Source organism: Pleurodeles waltl, chromosome 3_1, assembly GCF_031143425.1.
Source record: "Pleurodeles waltl isolate 20211129_DDA chromosome 3_1, aPleWal1.hap1.20221129, whole genome shotgun sequence".
Classification (NCBI taxonomy): Eukaryota; Metazoa; Chordata; class Amphibia; order Caudata; family Salamandridae; genus Pleurodeles; species Pleurodeles waltl.
This window is the reverse complement of record NC_090440.1, coordinates 1,956,134,650-1,956,154,428: the sequence shown is the minus strand read 5'-3', so window position 1 is coordinate 1,956,154,428 and position 19,779 is coordinate 1,956,134,650.

Here is a 19,779-nt window from a genome sequence, read left to right as displayed (position 1 = left end):
TGATTACAGGCAGAAATCTTACAGTGCTTCCTCTCCTCACAGAGCACGAATGGCCATCTGACAGTTGACCACTTTGGGGGCTTCAAGCCTCTGTAGTCCATTTCCAGAGACCAAATGTGATTTAGAGTCTGAGCTTTTGAGGTTTATGTTGGGGACCTGCTTCCTTTTGAAGTGCCCTCTTCTCTGCCTTGACCTTCCTCTAGAAAACAGTCTGTCACAGCAGGAGCAACTCCAAATCTATTAGCACCACAACTCAGACAATGGGAGTGACTAGAGGTTCACACCTGGCTGTCAGCCACAGTGATATGTGTATCAAAAGGTTTGCCCATGGATTCAATCTTTGATTCTCTTACCAGTCCCATCCCCTTCCTGAGATGTGCCCATTCCCCTTCCAAGTGCCCTCTCTCTGAATCACAGAGCACCCTTTGAAGAGTACTGAAGAATCTGACTCTCCCTTCCTCCAGTGTGTCCCACCCAGTTCACAGGAATGCAGCAATCCACAAATCTGTCTGGGGGGATTCCTTTACCTACTCACATTCCTACAGTTAGCCCTGGGTCTCCCAAAATGGAACCCACGTATTGAACCATTCAGAAGCACACATAGACCCTGCATATGCATACAATATACAAGCACTGCACAGCACTACATCCTTCATGTAGTGTACCATTCAAAGGCACACATACACTCAGAACATGCATATAACATACACGCACTGTACTGCACTAACCCTGTACTATACCATTCACAGGCACACATACACCAACACATGTATAACACAGACTCACTGCGCACCACTCCATACCAAACTGATGTAGGCCAAAGTTGGGTGAAGCACACTAGTGGAACTGTATATGAGTGGGATGGTAGGCTTCACTCCAGGGACAAAGAGTAAACAAAGTACCTGCTAATTTCTACTGATCACTACACTGTACGCTGCGACCACTTTGCACCTGCTGCTTAAGTCCTGGGAAAAGAAGTAGCCTTTCACCACTATGAGGGTAATGCTTTGGGCGCCCCTTCTGGCCCAAAAAGACCGCAACCTGTGAAACGGCCGTAGGTCATGGTGCACACTCATGGTTCGTGTTTGCACATGACAACATAAATCAGCATCAAATATCCAGACATCATAACGGTTGGGGCAGTCATGGCAGGGGTGCATGTCCATCACTATGCAATGGACCTTTTTGTTCCAACAGATGGTGCACTTTTTATATGAAAAGAAAGTGTATTGATGGAGGTCCAGTTGTTATACTGAAGTTAATTAATGTATGTGAATTACTGGAAAAACAAAAACTGAGAAACAACATTGGAGGAAACCAAAACGAAGAAAAAAACTATTTTCAGTAATATTTTCAAAAATTAAAGGAAACATTTTAAGGGAAACATCATTTAAAGGAACCATCCAAAATGATGATGAGGATTGTTTTAGGGGGCAGGGATGGGTGGAGTTCAGGCATAGAAAGTGGTTTTATGGTTGAGTTTGGGGGTGGTGAGGGTTTTTAGGGATCATAAAGATTGGAGCTTAGGAGGGGTGGGGGGATTTCAGAGTTCAGGGATGGGTGATGTGTAGGGGTCTTGAAGGGTTTTCATGGATCATAGATGTACTGCATTTAGGGATAGTGTGGGTTGTTAGGGTTCAGGGATGGGTGGGGCCTTGGGGTCTTCAAGGATTTTTAGAATTCCCTGATGGGTGGAGTTTAGGGGTGGTGAGGGATTTTAGGGATCAGTGTTGGGTGGACTATATGGACAGATAGCTGTAGGATTCAGCAAATGGGTGAAGATTACTGTGGTGAGTTGTAGAAAAGAGCTTTTAGAGTTCAGGGATGGATGAAATATAAGCATCAGAGGTATATGGAGTTTATATGTGATGAGGGATTTTTAGGGTTCAGGGATGGTGGGGTTTAGGGGTCGAATATAGCTTTTAGGATGTAAATGGGCGGGATGAGGGGCTTTTAGGGGACAGGGATGGATGGTTTTTATGGCCTGTGAGGCGATCTGGAATGAATGGTTCTTAGTAGTGAGGAGTCAGTGAATTAAAAGCAGCCAAAGCAGCTATTTGACAATGTAAAAAAATATATCTGAAATAATGCCCCTGACGTAAATATCTCAGACAAAAATGTTTCTGAAATTAAAACCTGTAACCATTGAAATAAGCATATAAAGGCCAATTTAGAAAAAAATACATTATGTTTATATAATGCTGCCAGTAATACACTTTCCTCATGGATTGTCTTTGTTCAACACATTTATGTTTATAATAATGACTAAATGTATTGAGACAGTATGGAATCAGTTGAATTCATCACAATTCCAGCTAGTTGTAATATATTTGTGGTAGCACTTAAAGACATTGTAATATTGAATTAAGTACAAGAGTGGGAGTAAAAATGATTTATTTGAAGCAAGGGAAGAGTGAGCAGCTATTACTTCAGCAAGTCTGAACACTTAAAAAGAGTGGGAGGGCAGTGTGATGTTAACTATAATCACTCCCATATATAAGTGAAACTGTAGGTGCCTAAATTGTTTTCTTGTTTTCATTCTTGTTTGCATTTGATCAAATTTGATCTTTGGATACTAAAGGTTATTATATTTAGACATTAATCATTTCATAAAAGCAATATTTTTCCTAGTTAAAGTGTTGTAGTGCTAGGTAGAAGCAGGGAAAATGAAAACGGAAACGAGGGGCAAATTATGGAGTGTGAAACAGAAAATCCAGCTTTTTCAGAGAGAAGTAAGCTAAATTCTTGTACTTGATCTTGCTTTGCCTCCAATAGGTAAAATGGAGATTTATTCCAAGAGCAGTGGAGGAAGAGTGTGGAGGAGTGTAGTCCTTGCTTGACATACCAGTTTACTTGATTCACATGAGGTAATCTCCATTTTACATTATCCTCTTGGAATCCAAAATGGGAAGGTGTCTCCCTCAAGGACACCATTTTCTCCAGCCTTAAGTTGTTTCCTCTCTCTTCTTATTGGTCACCTTCAATTTTATCTTACAAATTATATTTTGTTATCCCGTAAAACTAATCACTGGGCATTATCACAATTTTGTGTTCACCTGTACCTTCTGGAAAGAATGCCAGTGCTCAAAGAACGGTACTGGAGAATATATTTGGGCCTTCATTACGAGTTTAGCGGTCATGAGACCACCAAACACGTGGTGGCGGCCTAACCGCTGCGGACCCGGCGGTAAAGACTGCCACATTACGAGCTGTATGTTTTGGCCGAAGCCAAACTGCCACAACACCACCAGTCCTGCTGGTCTGGTTGGACTTCTGCAGCCAGTGTTGAGCTCCTCCGGGCGGGCAGCAGGCCTAAGGCTGCCGGCTGTATTAGGAGGCAGCGAACCCTCAGGGTTTTCCAGCGGTCCCCTCTCCGTGAAAACCCTGGCGGTAATGCACCCAGCAACCAAAATCACCATTCCTGATGCTGACACACGCACCCCACACGTCCACACACATGGAGACACCCCCATCCCATCCACAAACTTGCAAACACCCCCACTCAACCACACACATCCATACAAACACCCCCACCCACTCTTACACTGACAGACACACCCCCATTTGCACTCACACATACACAACCCCTTCTGCAATCATTCACCCCCTCACCCCCTCCGCATTCATGGACACCCCATCCACATTCATGCGCACACACCCCCAATCGCACACTTGCACACACACACCCTCATCCTCACACTTGTACACACACCCTCATCTGCACACTTGCACCCCCCCTCATCCGCACACTTACCCCATCCGCACACTTGCACCCCCCATCCGCACACTTGCACACACACACCCTAATCCGCACACCTGCACACCCCCCATCCGCACACTTGCACACAACCCCATCCACACACTTGCACCCCCCCCTCATCCTTACACTTGCACACCCCCCTCATCCGCACACTTACACACCCCCCCATCCGCATGCATCCACACAGACATCCCCACTCACTCACAGTCTTGCACACATGCACCCTCACTCGCATGCATCCCAATACACACACCTACTTACTCGCACCCTGACACCCCCTAACCATGCATGCAGACACACACACCCTCCACACCCACATACATGCACTCACGCACACCCATACCGCTACACATGCACGCACACACCACACACCACACACATGCACACAACACGCCACCCCTCCCCTGCCTTTGGGGTGGTCCACCCACCTGTCTCGGCGAGGAGGTTGTCCAGGAGGGAATGGGTCTTGTCATTTGTCACCGCCAGCACTGCACCACCATTTAGGAAACCGCCGTGCTGTATTACGTATCATAACACAGCGGGCGGAGTCCTGTTGCAATGGCGGTGGAAACACCTCTCTTCAGAATTCTGCTTGTGAACGGGCAGAAATCCAACTTCACTCCTAATATGGCAGTCTTCGGCCCACCAACACTGGCGGTCTTCTGGCCCCCATGACTTCAGCAGTTTTGTGAAAAGACCGCTGAAGATGTAATGAGGGCCTTGGTGTCTTTTGTCATTGACTAAGGAGCATCTGCATCTATTTATATCCATTTGTCCAAATCTTTTGCTGTGGAAAACGGGTTCTAAGATTTCTGCGCTGGCTAATGTAAAAGGTCCTTTGATTTCCATATGTTCTAGTGACATTTGGTATGCCTACAGGATGCCCCTAGAGTCTATCATATAACTCCATGGAATACATTTCTCACTCTCCCAACATATTAGGCAGATCTTGTAAACCTTTTGTCTGAAACTTTCATTAGGCTGTTCATTTTATTTCCCTGACTGAGTAGTTGTTTACGTCCAGATAAGAGGCCTCATCAATATTTAATTTCCTTGTTCCATTGATTAGAACACTTTAAAACTGGAGTAGGATGAGTGCCTTTCACGTTCGCTCAACAGTCCTCAAACAAATTGGTATTTTCCATGCCCTGTCATTTCAGGGCATATTTCAAAAGTGTTTTTTTATCTTATTGTTCATGCTCAGGTAAGTGCCATCAGCTTCAAGAAGGGGGTTAGGAAGAGCATATATCCGAACTCCTTGCCGATAGGGGTCGACAGAGCTTGAAATGCTCCTTCGATTCAAGAGTTTTTTTTTTAAAATGCATAGGATCAGAAGCATTTTTAATGGGTCACAAGAAACCAGCTTAGTTTTAACCACAATCAGGATTTCTTACGATGATGATATAGGTGCCTAGTGTAATAATCCTGATAATGTCAAATGCTGAGATTGTAATTTTACAACGTGAATTTCCGCCCGCTGATCCTTCGCTGTGACTTTTAGCGCTAAAGACCTAAAAGCATGACCTTCTTCACAAGCTCCTTCTCGGTTTATAGGACCCCAAGAATTTTAAAATAATTTATTGCACCTTGTCATTGGTGTAGGATTTCAAGCTGTTTCGCTCCCTAGTCCAGTACCTTCTAAGTGCTACTGGACCCAAACAGTCTGTAGGGTCACAGGCAGTCTCCCTTCCTCGGTTCTACATGATGCGAGGAATGTGAGCTTCTTTCAGCAGTGCCTTCTGACAGGTATAGGATCCAAATAGTCTGACCTTACTTCAACAGTGCCTTTTCAGTCATTTATGAATCCAAAAGTGTGACTTCTTTCAGCAATCTACTGTGGTACAGAATGAGAGGGGTGTGAACTTCATTCAGTGGTGCCTTTTCAGTCTCATAGGATTATAGGAAGTGCCACCTCTCCAGATGTGCCTTCTCAGTGTTAATAGATGAGAGCAGCGTGAGCCTCATTATGCTGTGCTTTCTTATTGGCACAGGATCCCTACAGACAAACCTTTCTTCTGAAGTGCCTTCTCACTACTATGGGATATCAGCAGGGATGGTTTCTCTAGAAGAGCCTTGTCAATACATAAAGGGGCTCAGCAATTGGAGCTTCCTCCTTCAGTGCCTTCTCAATGGTGTAAGACCCCTACTGTTGTTCCTTCCTTCAGCAGAGGGCTCCTAGTGAAAAATGGTGTCACACTGTGTGTCTCTCTCAGTGTGTGTACCCTCTCAGTGATATAGTATACCAGTAGTAAGTTATGGTAGCAGTGTGTATTTTCTCCAGCATTGGCTGTCTCAGTGCTATAGGATGCCAGCAGCTTGTGCATTCTCCAACCTTCTTTCATGATCTGAGGACCATGCTCACCTATAATGAAATTCGCTGAATTCTCTAATGAAATTCATCAGTGTGATATCCTTCCGAGGCAGAAGGAAATCAGAGGTGGAAAAAGAGTGAGAGACCCTCTTGGTATGAGGCGTCCCATATAAGATGTAAACACTACGTGGTAAACACTGATTGGGTTAGAGCAAGCTACAAGGCCCAGGGTGCTGCAGGCTCTCACATGACTAGCAATGGTGAGTCCATCTTAGATTTGTGAAGTGTAAACTGCTCGTGTTTGAGAGTATTTTTTGCTGGACAATTAAGATACTTAGTTGCTGCAGTCAGATTGCTATTCCCAGAGTTGGGACAGAAACAATTTGCAGACCTGACAACCTGAACAAAAATCTCACTGTGTGCAGAGAAGGAGGAGTCTTGGATGGGGGGGACTCGTGCTGAGAAGTACGGAAGAGGCACTTTTTCCCCTCCCCCACCCCGGCCCAAAGCCCCTCCTTCAAAAAACAAAAAAAACTAAAGTTTGCTGAGGATGTTGCCTTTGTCCTGGGATGTTTTCAAACCCATTAGTAACGTCGGCAGTCGAAAGATTCAGAAAACCAACTGAAAACCATTGTTTAAAGTGATTTTCAGCTAATTTTCCCTGCCGTTGTGTGATATCAGCTCCTCAATGGGTGTCTGTGTGATGGGGGCTGATATTGTGTGTCACACAGTGGCATCTTGTGAGTTGGCAGGTCTGGAGATACCAAAGACTTTGTATTCAGAGAATGAATCTGGGATAGCATTGTGTTCAAGTATTTAGACTTGGCTTTTTAACATTGTTTATGGAGTCATCCTGTTCACTTTCACTATTTTCCTCAATGAGATGAGCTATAAGCTATAAGAATCCCCATTTGCACAAGGTCACTATGTGGGATTACATTACTGGAAAGAGATTGTTGTCATAAGAAAAGGCTCAATAAAAGACGTATTTCTCATTATACAACTGATGAACTTGTTACATTAAGAATTATTCAGAGCACAGACTTAAATTCAAAAACACTAAGGGGCATATTTATACTCCGTTTGCGCCAGAATTGCATCGTTTTTTTTGATGAAATTTCGACGCAAAACTAACTCCATATTTATACTTTAGCGTTAGACGCGTCTAGCGCCAAAGTCCATGGAGTTAACGTAATTTTTTAGCGTGGACACCTACTTTGCGTTAATTATATGCAAGGTAGGCGTTCCCGTCTAAAAAATCGACTCCGAGGCATGTGCGTCGGATTTATACTCCCGGGCAAAATTCACGCCCGGGAGTGGGCGGGTAAAAAAAAAAGACGTACGGCCGCTTTTGCGCCGTTTTTTAGCGCCTGCAAAAGGCAGGCGTTAAGGGACCTGTGGGCTCTGAAGGAGCCCAGAGGTGCCCTCCCATGCCCCCAGGGACACCCCCTGTTACCCTTGCCCACCCCAGGAGGACACCCAAGACTGGAGGGACCCATCCCAGGGACATTAAGGTAAGTTCAGGTAAGTGTTTTTTTTTATTTTTTTGGGTGGGATAGGGGGGTCTGATTTGTGCCCCCCTACATGCCACTATGCCCAATGACCATGCCCAGGGGACAGAATTCCCCTGGGCATGACCATTGGGCAAGGGGGCATGACTCCTGTCTTCGCTAAGACAGGAGTCATTTCTATGGGGGTTGGGAGTGAAAAAAAATGGCGCAAATCGGGTTGAGGCGAAAAAATTGCCTCAACCTGACTTGCCCCATTTCTTGACGCCCAAGCCCCATATCCCCCTACGCCGGCGCTGCCTGGTGTACGTCATTTTTTTTAACGCACACCAGACGGCGCCGGCTAACGTCATTCAATAAATACGGCGCCCGCATGGCGCTTCAGAATGGCGTTAGCCGGCGCTAATTTTTTTGACACAAAACTGCGTTAGCGCAGTTTTCCGTCAAAAAGTATAAATATGGGCCTAAAGGTAGCTATTAATATAGAAAGAAGTGTTTAGTTCAAGTGTTCCATTCCATTTATGAAATCAATTCAATTTATGTTTCATCACTAGGATGCAGAGTCTATAGATTTTCACAATGTTTATTATCATATGTCATATTGCGGTTAGTATACACAGAGGTGCTTCTTGTTTTTGATATCAACACCTCTGCAGAACAGGTAGAGGCCAGTTGCAAGAACAGACAGTGCGAAGATATCAAGAGTCTCTGCTTCTCACTTATGCCAACCATTCCCCTTGGTCTTCTTCTGATCAGTTATAGTGCGCGATGTGTGACCATTACAGATTGCGACTCGCAATTTTCATTTTTTGTGAATCGCAATCTGTAATGTACAACAGTGTCTGAGTCACTGTTAGCGATTCCCAAATGGGTCGCAAAGGACCTTCTTCATTAATATTCATGAGGCAGGTCACAAATTGTGACCCATTTGGGAATGGCCACACTCACAGGGATGGTGAGCAGACCACCATGTCTGTGACTGGTTTTTCAATAAAGCAGTTTTTTTTTAAAGCAGCTGCTTTCCTTAGAAAAGGAAAATGGGATGCAGTTAAAAAATAACAAGCATTTTCAATGTAATAGGTCTCACATGTGTGAGAGTTAGAGCTATTGGCATTGTAAATGATAATGTATTTTACCTATCTGTTTTGGGTTGGAGTTTAGTGGATGTATGGCAAGTGCCACAGCAACCCTCCCAGGCATGCTGCTGCAGGAGAGAGGACACAACGAGGCTGCCATCTTGGGAGTGTTTTGCCTCATTCCTGCAGAATGGCTGTGATACCCTAGAGATGCAACCCTTTCTAGTTTGTTTACCTGAACTTGTTTAGGTTGCACAAAACAAGCCACAAAGAGGCACCTTCATGGCATTTAATCCAGAGAATGTAGAGGGTCAAAAGATGAGCAGAGAAAAAGGAGCAGCCATTTACTTCTGTGTGTTGAACTTTTAAAGGAAATATTCCTTTACATTGGCAATACCAGCCTAGCTTTTAAAAACATTGACTGTATACAAAGAGAATAACAGAAGAGGCAGCTTAACTGCAAATTGATTATAGCAATTTTGTTAAGAATGGCACCTGCTTTGCAGCCCTACGAAATGGCAGAACCTTTATTATCAAGCGCTATACACAAAAAAAACCTGAGTTATTTCCAGACTGCCCCAACACGCACCAGACAAAGAACCCTAGGGGAGAGGATGTGGCGTATGGGCCAGAGCTGCTGACTTTGGGGCCGGGGAACACGGTTCGAGTCTCTGTGCAAGCGCAACATCATGTGACTCTCGGCAAATCACTTAATCTCCCCTTGCTACCAAAGTTGAATGTGTTCTTGTATAATGTCACCAGTGCTCATGTAAAGTGCTGTAATACCTTTGTATCGAGTTTGCACTATATAAAACTGCAAAAAAAAGAAAAGCTGCTCCAGAAGCATCACACATTCGGCTACAAGCGGGATAAACCCGGTGACCATTCATTCAATAATGGGTAAGGTTAACCCAAACGTGAGGAAATTCTGTTTTGGATAGCACATAAAGTAAACGCGCTGGAAGCAGTGTTTCCCCACACAGGACCCCAAGATAAATGTAGAATTGTCACAATGTGCTTGCCCTTTGGGATAGTTTCCATTGTAGATCACTGTGCCACTGGGGTGCAATATTTGCTGCAATTTACACTATCACACATGGTACACCAACACAGATTCATGATGAACACAGGGCAGCTCCTGTCCTGGATTTGGGGATGAAAAATTTACAATTTTGCCATAGTCTCCTCAGTCATATTAAGTAATATAAAATGGGAAGCAGTAGCATTGGCAGTATGCCAGTGGCTCCAGGATGTTCCTCCACAAGTTCAGGTACATGTGCTGCCTAAGATTATTGCTGAAACGTATACTAGTATAGGTCGAGATTGTCAAGGAGCCAGACCAGGTAAACCACAATTACAAGGTAAATCCAGTAAGGATAATACCAAGCATAAGAGGATTATAAAAAACGCTGGGGTAAACAGAAAAATAACAAAGATAAAGTAAAACAAAAAGTAGATTCTTCACATTCGAAGACGTCAGAGAAACGCTACAATCTTAGAAATTGTGAAACTTTAAAAACTCCTGCTAGAAATCAATTTACTGATAACACACTTGTATTGTTTCCTTCAGGACTCATCCGATAAATGAAGTGAAAGAAGATGGCTGTCAGAACATCGAAACGAATATGTGAAACCAAAAAAGAAAGCACAACGTTCTTCGGAAATTGAGATTAAAAAAGAAGAAAAACTTCCACAACAAAAATTCAAAAAGAAAAATGTTGTAGCTATTTTGGCTAAATATGTTACACATGTTAAGATCACTACTGAATAACAAGACCTGGGCAGTGACTCTGCTAGACAGCGTGACAGAGGTCACATTAGTCTGCCAGAATCTTCGAGAGCTTCTGAATGTGACAGCAACTATCCACTTCCTTGAAGTTAAAAGAGCAGACAAAGATTGGCCACCAGAATTTGTCCGTACGCTCCCGCAAGGGAAAGATATCATGTTGCCTGCTTTCTCAGTCCTTGTTCCTGATACACTGAAAGAAGCCTATGTCACAGATTGGGCCTTGACACAGGCACCAGCTCTGGACCGCAGTCTTGTGGGTTGGGATAGGGATTCCCTTTACCATATTATACCACTACGATCCAAACCACAAATACAACCTCAATATCCTATTAAACATGAAGCTAAAGCACCAGTGAGGGAAATTCTCTCACAGCTTTAGTACCAGGGAGTAACTGAACCCTGTTTCTCTCTTATGAATAACCCTGTGTTTCCCGGAGCTAAGCCAGACCATTCACGTTCATATAGAATAGTTTTAGGCTACAGACAATTAAATAGTCACCCACGTACATTTGTCATCCAAAACTCACACAGTACAGCCTGAATCAATAACATAGGGCCTGATTTAGAACTCGGCGTACGGGTTACTCTGTCACAACAATGACGGATATCCCGTATGCCCAAATCTAAATTCCAGAGGAGATAACAGGATTTACATTTCGGCGGATGGGATAGTCATCACCTTTGTGATGGAGTAACCTGTTGGCCGAGTTATAAATAAGGCCCATAGTGCACAAAAAATACAAAACAACCTTGGATATTTCTAATGGTTTTTCCTGACAAAATTTAGTGCCTGAAAGCCGGAATCAAAACACACTCTCTGCGTTGGGGTGTCAACGCAGATTTTATCTACTTCAAGGATATAAGAACAGCCCAGGACTGTTCTCTGCCCGTGTGACATCAGTATTGCATGATATTGCTCATGAGATGTTGACCTATGTGGATGACATCTCCCTGACAGATGACAAACTTAACATACTTTTAGCTAGGGTGGATCACATTGTTCTGGGATTCGCCGCACAAGGCTACAAGTTCAATTTCAAGAAAACAAAACTTTCTTTTCTGAGTGTCCTATTGCTAGGATATGAACTTTCACTTGAGAGTAGAAGCCTGGCACCATAATTCTTAGAGAAATGCACACAATTATAACCACCAAACACCATCATGAAACTGCAATCATGACTTGGTTTCTTTAACTTTGTCAGAACATACTTTCCAGACTTTGTACAATGCCCCAAGCCACTTTATTACTTAATTCATCCTGATTTTTCAAGAAAACTTTAAACACCACAACACACACAGATTCTTAGATCATTACAGACTGACATGCTAGAAGGAAAACATTTACACACACGCAAATAAAACAAATTTGGTAATCCAGGTAATTCCTGGTGCCATCGGATTCACATATGTCATATTCAATGAAGGTGACACTGTACCCATAGCATACAAACCACATCTATACTTTAAAGCAGAACAACGCTTTGCTCCAACAGAAAAAATATTGACTGCTGTCCAAATGGCTGTCATAAAGGAGAGGCCACTAGCCCAAGGGAAACATAATATTGTTGTTACCCCAGTATCAGCCACTGAGACTGTCACAAAAGCAAGCTTTCCAAATGCAAAAGCACTACATCCACATTGGATACAATGGGCTACCTCTTTGACTGCCACTGATGTCAATTATGTTTTTGACCCAAAATTACAGACCCAAGAATTCCTTCAGTATGAACTTGAATACCCCATGTCTACCAACAGGCTGCCTCTTGATCAATACAGAATCATCATTTACACAGATGGTTCAGGCCAACCAGCTGTAGGTACCAAACACCAATACTCTGTGGCTTGCATGGCCGTTTGTGGGGTAATGATGCCTGATAAATCCCTTCCTCAGCAAACCTACACGCAAACCCAAGGGGACTGCACAGCACAACTTGCAGAGCTCAAAACTTTGTTTTCGCACTGGAACACACGGATCCAGAACTTTATACATTGATTGTGTGTGTGATTCATACTATTATGTCAGGTCCTTTAATGAATAATTACACTTCTGGTGTCTAACTGGGTTCAGAGATTCGAAAGGAAACACCAAAAAACACAGATTTATGTGAGGGAAAGTGACAGATCTTAAAGACAACCTGCCATGGGCTCATGTAGTACATACATTGGCTCATTAACATTGTGAAATAAGCGTTGTATAAAACTCTTTGGCTGATGAAGCAGCCAAATCTGCAGTTGCTATGGCTTCTGCTGCTGCAATAACTCACTCTCATACAAGGGTGGATGGGGACATTTTGACTGCTGTGAAAGCTTCAACTGATGGCAAGCCCCTCCCAAAAGCATATCTTAAAAATATATTCCTACCATTTAAGTGCCCAAAATATTACCTTTGCTACAATGCCAGGGGTGGGTGATCGTGTGATCCTCAACCAAGACCACAGACTAGATGTGATTAAAGCAGGTCATGAAGAAGTTGCTTCTACCCATGCTGGTATGGTGGCTACCATCTCACTATTGCAAAAATGTTACTGACGGACAGGTTTATACAAACAGACCAAGCAATATGTTGTTAGTTTTTACATTTGTCAACAAATTAAAGGGTCCACCGTAAAACACCCACCACAGACACCCCTCTAAATTTCCGACAAGCTCTTGCAGTGTGTATACCTGGACCACTGCGGTCCCTTACAACCTCTGCCTATCATTCAAGATAAACCTCTTCAAGCACTAAACAATCCTGAAATTATTTCCTTGAGGTTGGGGAGGGAGAATAATGAACATTTGTTGATTTCTGTCACCACTTCATTGACAAGAAATGTCCAAAACATAATTTTGCAATTTAACAATTCAACACAAACAGATGAAATCATTTATGATGAACCACCTATGGATACATCCACCAGTTCTCTTTCACCTAAACTGGCTCCAGTTTTTGCACAGACTGCTTCTGGTTACTTTGTCATTATTGATGGCTTCTCTTAAAATTCTTCAGCATCAGCCACTGTACCTGTATCTAACATACATAAGCTTTTTGATTGCCTCAAACATAACTATATGGTTTGTCCATGGAACTTTCTTTGGATACTTTTGACATTGCTTGATTTTCTTCTACTATAAATTGCCGGAAAATCCTTTGTGCGCGTTTTACCTGACTGAATTTCGATCCGGTAGCGCATGCGACTATACTCGGGCATACTATTGGATCACCCTTCAGGTACACGTCTTAGACAACTGTTCTTTAATTCCGCTTCGTATAAGCATGGTTATTTGGACTATTTCGCTGAACGCGTACTCTTACCTTGGCATCTTACGAATAGGTCCAAACTTTTTAGTTTGGATCCTTATTTTAAAATAACCTGCTTAACGATGGTCATTTTTCAATACAGCTTATAGTATGGGTCAAAAGCCATTTTGATACGTGTTAGCATATATTTGTAGATTTTCGTACACTTGGTGGCACTCCTTAATCAGTTCTCCGCGCATAACCCAAGGGTAGGTCGCTCCCCCTGCCGCTGCAGCTCCTCCAAGTTCCCGAGTTCCTGTGTTCCTGAGACCCACCTAACTGTAAGTACCCCCCTCCTCCCAGCCCCTCGCCCTGCCCCGCGCCACTCACCTTCTCTTCTGCTCCTGCTTCTTTTCCTCCTCTCTGTCTCTTCCTCCTCGCTCCCCCTCTGCAATCTTCTTCTGTGTTCTTCTGTTCTTCCCTTCTGTTCTTCTGTTCTTCCCTTCTGTTCTTCTGTGTTCTTCCGGTCTTCTGTGTTCTTCTTCTCTGTTCTTCTCTGTGCTTCTGTGTTGTTCTTCTGTGTTCTTCTGTGTTCTTCTGTGTTCTTCTGTGTTCTTCTGTGTTCTTCTGTGTTCTTCTCTGTTCTTCTGCTCTTCCGATCTTCTGTGCTTCTGTCTTCTGTTCTTCTGTCTTCTGTTCTTCTGTCTTCTGTTCTTCTGTCTTCTGCTCTTCCGTTCTTCTGTCTTCTGTTCTCCTGTCTTCTGTTCTCCTGTCTTCGGCTCTTCTACCTCCTCCGTCTTCTTCCCCCGAGCCTGCCCTCCTGCTCCTTCCTCATCCCCCTCCCTCACTCGCCTCCCCCTCTCTCACCCCTAGCTAACCCGTTCGCTATCTACCTCCCTCACTCCTCCTATCTTCCTATCTCTCTAGCTCCCTATCTCACTATCTAACTCCCCCACTCTCCACCTCCTCCTACCTACCTATCTGTCTATCTATCTATTTCCCTATCTATCGACTTCTCTATCTATTTTCTCTATCTATTTCTCTATATCTCCCCCCCTCCCGCCACCCCCTCTACTACCTATCTCCCTATCCTCTCACTCTACCTCTCTCCCTCACCCACCTCTACAACCCCCCCTCCCCTATCTTCACAACCCTACTCCTATCTCTCTCCCTAATCTCCAAACCTCCTAACACTCACCCTCCTCCACCCTAAACCCCCTCCCCCAGCTCCTCTCACTCTACCTGTCCCCCCCCCCTCCCTCGCGCTTTCCCGCCGCGACCTCCTGCACGCCCCCGCCCCCCAGCTCCCATTCGCCCCCAGCTGACCCCTCCCCCCCCTCCTACCTCTTATGGCGGCCGCTGCGCGACTGCGCAGCGGGCGCGCGCAGCGGGCACGCCGCTGGCGTGCCGGAGGTGCGCCAGAGGCAAGCCCGTCTGCGCCCGTCTGCGCCCGTCTGCGCCTGGCCCGCGCCCAGCGCCACGACCCCTGGTCCCCAGCTCCCCCAAGCCCCGCTGATCCGCTACGACCCCACCACCCTCCACGCCCTCAACCCAGGGCGCTCCAAAACCTGCTTCCTAGCTCACCCCAAACGCACCCATGGACCCTTCGCCTGCAACTCCTGCAAACGCATCTTCCACCACGCAACTACCACGACCACAAGCCCACGCGCCATCAACCACCTCAAGTGCATCCTGGTCAACGCTCGTTCCGTCCACAAGCACGCCGTTGAACTTTGGGACTTCCTGGACTCCACAGCCCCGGACGTCGCCTTCATCACGGAGACATGGATGAACGCCTCCTCTGCTCCAGACATCGCTACCGCCATCCCCGAAGGCTACAAGATCTCCAGAAAAGACCGCACCAACCAAGTAGGAGGAGGTGTCGCCATCATCTTCAAAGACTCCATCAGCGTCACCACCTCCACCGAAGACCCCCCCCTCGCCGCTGAACACCTGCATTTTCAGATTCGCACCGACCCAAGGACCACCCTCAGAGGATCCCTCGTCTACCGTCCTCCCGGACCTCGCGCCTCTTTCAGCGACGCCATCGCCGACTTCATCTCCCCGCACGCCCTCGCCTCACCGGACTACATCCTCCTAGGCGACCTCAACTTCCATCTGGAACAAAACAACGACCCCAACACCACCACCCTGCTCGACAACCTCGCCAACCTCGGCCTCAAACAACTGGTGAACACCGCCACCCACATCGCCGGACACACGCTCGACCCTATCTTCTCCGCCAGCAAACACGTCTTCTTCAGCCACACCTCTGCCCTGCACTGGACCGACCACAGCTGCGTCCACTTCACATTCCGACGCGAGACCTCCCACCTCCGCACTCAACCCATCCCTCGTCGACAGTGGAACAAGATCCCTGAAGAGCAACTCTTCTCCGCTCTCGCCGCCAACCAACCCACCCTCACCACCGACCCCAACGACGCAGCTCTCAACCTCACAAACTGGATCTCCAACTGCGCTGACAACCTTGCTCCCCTCAAACGCACGCATCGACAGACCAACACCAAAAAACCTCTCTGGTTCTCTGACACCCTCAAAGAATCAAAGAAAACTTGTCGTGCCCTTGAGAAGGCCTGGCGCAAGGACCACACCGCTGACAACATGACCGCCCTCAAGAACGCTACACGCGAACACCACCACCTGATCCGCACTGCCAAAAGGAACTTTTTCACCGACAGACTAGACAAAAACAGCCACAACAGCAGAGAACTCTTCAGCATCGTCAAAGAGTTCTCCAACCCCAGCGCCAGCGCCAACGCCGTCACGCCCTCACAGGATTTGTGCGAATCCCTCGCCACTTTCTTCCATCGCAAGATCAGCGACCTCCACGACAGCTTCGGACACCAGACCCAACCATACACCACTGAACCCGCTTCCCCGGACATCACCCTCAACAACTGGACCCACATCAACACGGAAGAAACCAAATCCATCATGAACTCTATCCACTCCGGCGCCCCTTCGGACCCCTGCCCGCACTTCATCTTTAACAAAGCCGACGACATCATCGCCCCGCACCTCCAGACCGTCATCAACTCTTCTTTTTCTTCTGCTACCTTCCCCGAATGCTGGAAGCACGCTGAAGTCAACGCCCTACTAAAGAAACCTACGGCTGACCCAAGCGACCTGAAAAACTTCCGCCCCATCTCTCTTCTACCTTTCCCAGCCAAGGTAATAGAAAAGACCGTCAACAAACAGCTGACCACCTTCCTGGAAGACAACAACCTGCTCGACCCTTCACAAACCGGATTCCGAACCAACCACAGCACGGAAACCGCCCTCATCTCAGTCACAGACGACATCAGAACCCTGATGGACAACGGTGAAACAGTCGCCCTCATTCTCCTCGACCTCTCGGCTGCCTTTGACACCGTCTGTCACCGCACCCTAATCACCCGCCTACGCTCCACCGGGATCCAAGGCCAGGCCCTGGACTGGATCGCCTCCTTCCTCGCTAACCGCTCCCAAAGAGTTTACCTCCCTCCGTTTCGCTCAGAACCCACCAAGATCATCTGCGGCGTACCTCAAGGCTCATCGCTCAGCCCAACACTCTTCAATGTCTACATGAGCCCCCTCGCCGACATCGTACGCAAGCACGACATCATCATCACCTCCTACGCCGACGACACCCAACTTGTACTCTCCCTCACCAAGGACCCCGCCAGCGCCAAGACCAACCTACAAGAGGGTATGAAGGACGTCGCAGATTGGATGAGGCTCAGCCGCCTAAAGCTGAACTCTGAAAAAACGGAAGTCCTCATCCTCGGCAACACCCCGTCCGCCTGGGACGACTCCTGGTGGCCCACGGCCCTCGGCACCGCACCGACCCCCGCAGACCACGCCCGCAACCTCGGCTTCATCTTGGACCCTCTTCTCACCATGACCAAGCAAGTCAACGCCGTGTCCTCCGCCTGCTTCCTCACTCTCCGCATGCTCCGCAAGATCTTCCGCTGGATCCCCGCCGACACCAGAAAAACCGTGACCCACGCCCTTGTCACGAGTCGCCTGGACTACGGCAACACCCTCTACGCCGGGACCACCGCCAAACTCCAAAACCGCCTGCAACGCATCCAAAACGCCTCGGCCCGCCTCATCCTCGACGTACCCCGCAACAGCCACATCTCCGCACACCTGAGACACCTGCATTGGCTCCCAGTCAGCAAAAGGATCACCTTCCGTCTTCTCACCCACGCACACAAAGCCCTCCACAACAAGGGACCGGAATACCTCAACAGACGCCTCAGCTTCTACGTCCCCACCCGCCCCCTCCGCTCCGCTGGCCTCGCACTTGCTGCCGTCCCTCGCACCCGCCGCTCCACGGCGGGTGGGAGATCTTTCTCCTTCCTGGCGGCCAAGACCTGGAACTCCCTCCCCACCAGCCTCAGGACCACCCAGGACCACTCCGCTTTCCGGAGACTCCTAAAGACTTGGCTGTTCGAGCAGCGATAACCCCCCCTTTCCCCCCTAGCGCCTTGAGACCCGCACGGGTGAGTAGCGCGCTTTACAAATGCTAATGATTTGATTTGATTTGATTTGTATCGTTCATACAATATCTCTTTCTAGTTTAATAAGAAGACATAATATTTGATCATTTTTGGGTGATTATACTTTCTATTGCTTTATGAGTAGAAGGCGTATTTGCCTTGTTTTTCTCTTTCACTTTTCTTTCTTCTTTTGGCATTCTCATTCATTTTCTTAGAGGTCTACTTTTCTAATTGATGTATTTCTTTTTTGATCTTTCTTTTTTTCTTAATTTTTGTTTTTTTCTCACACCTAGTATATTATTTTGATATTGCTCTCCAACTGTTATTTGAGAACAATAGTTAGATATTGCCAGATGCTGAAGAAACATCAAATTTCATATGTACTTAAGGTATGATCTGCATGAATTATATACAAAAAAATACATTGTCACATATAGCCATAACATATTTTGTTGATTCCTAGCAACGCTCTTTCTCAAATTGTTGCGATCTTTTCCTTTCATCCTCTTTTTTGAACTACTTATGATTATTAATATTGGTGTAATTAAATAAACACTTAGAATATATGCGTTACCATTAGATTCTATTGCTGCTGCCGGTCTTGCCTTGTCATAAATTCATATGGGTTTTTGCTTTGTATGTATATAACTAATATAGTACATTTCTTTGTTTGTCCCTTGTCTTTACACTGTTTCACAATTTTTGTGATGTCTTTTATTTGTTTGTTTATATTCATATGTAATTTTGGTATATATACATATATTGTGTATATTAATGGTTTATGTAAATACACTTCGGATATGTATGTTTTTATCATATTTCAGCCCTGAAGAAGTCCTTGGGAAAGGACGAAACGCGTTGGCTGTTTTGTTTTTACTTATAAGGAAAATTTAATAAAGAGAAGATATTCTTATGATGACACGGACTATTGTTCTACTCTAAGTGGTGCACGTTCAAAATTTCTACTGATTTTCTTCTATGGTTCAAATTTGTTACTGTCGCCTTCTTGCTGATACATGGTCTCTACCTTCCTGAACGCTCTGCTGTAGAACTGGTGGATAAAGTTTTAAAACCTTACCTATCCTCACACAAAGTCCAAAGAGACTTGTCCCTTGTGAACATTACAGCTGTTCCAGTTCCTGATGGTATTGTTTGGGATAAAGTACCTTTTGATATACTTGGCCCTACAGAAATGATTCAAATTCCTTATGTGTTCAAAGTGTCAATGAGTGATATTGTTATACCTGGTGTTGTTTCTGATAACTGGGATGAAAAAACAGTTTATTTGATGCTTTCTGAGCTAGAATACTATACTGCATTTGAACGTGAAGATGTTTATATGAATACCACCAATTATGGGAAAATGTTCTGTTATAATTTTAATGGACACCATTATATACGACAAACTAATACTCCAAGAGCAGTTTTCAAGTACACACAATGGGAACACTGTCCCAATGGGAATTTCTAAAACATATGTAGTAAAGTTTACATATTTTATGGGACATGATGTTAAATATGCTGAGTCCTATTTTTCAAATTACCACATTTGAAAGGCTATGAATATTGGAAGAAATCAATTGATTTAAAAAGTGTTTGGGGAATGGAAG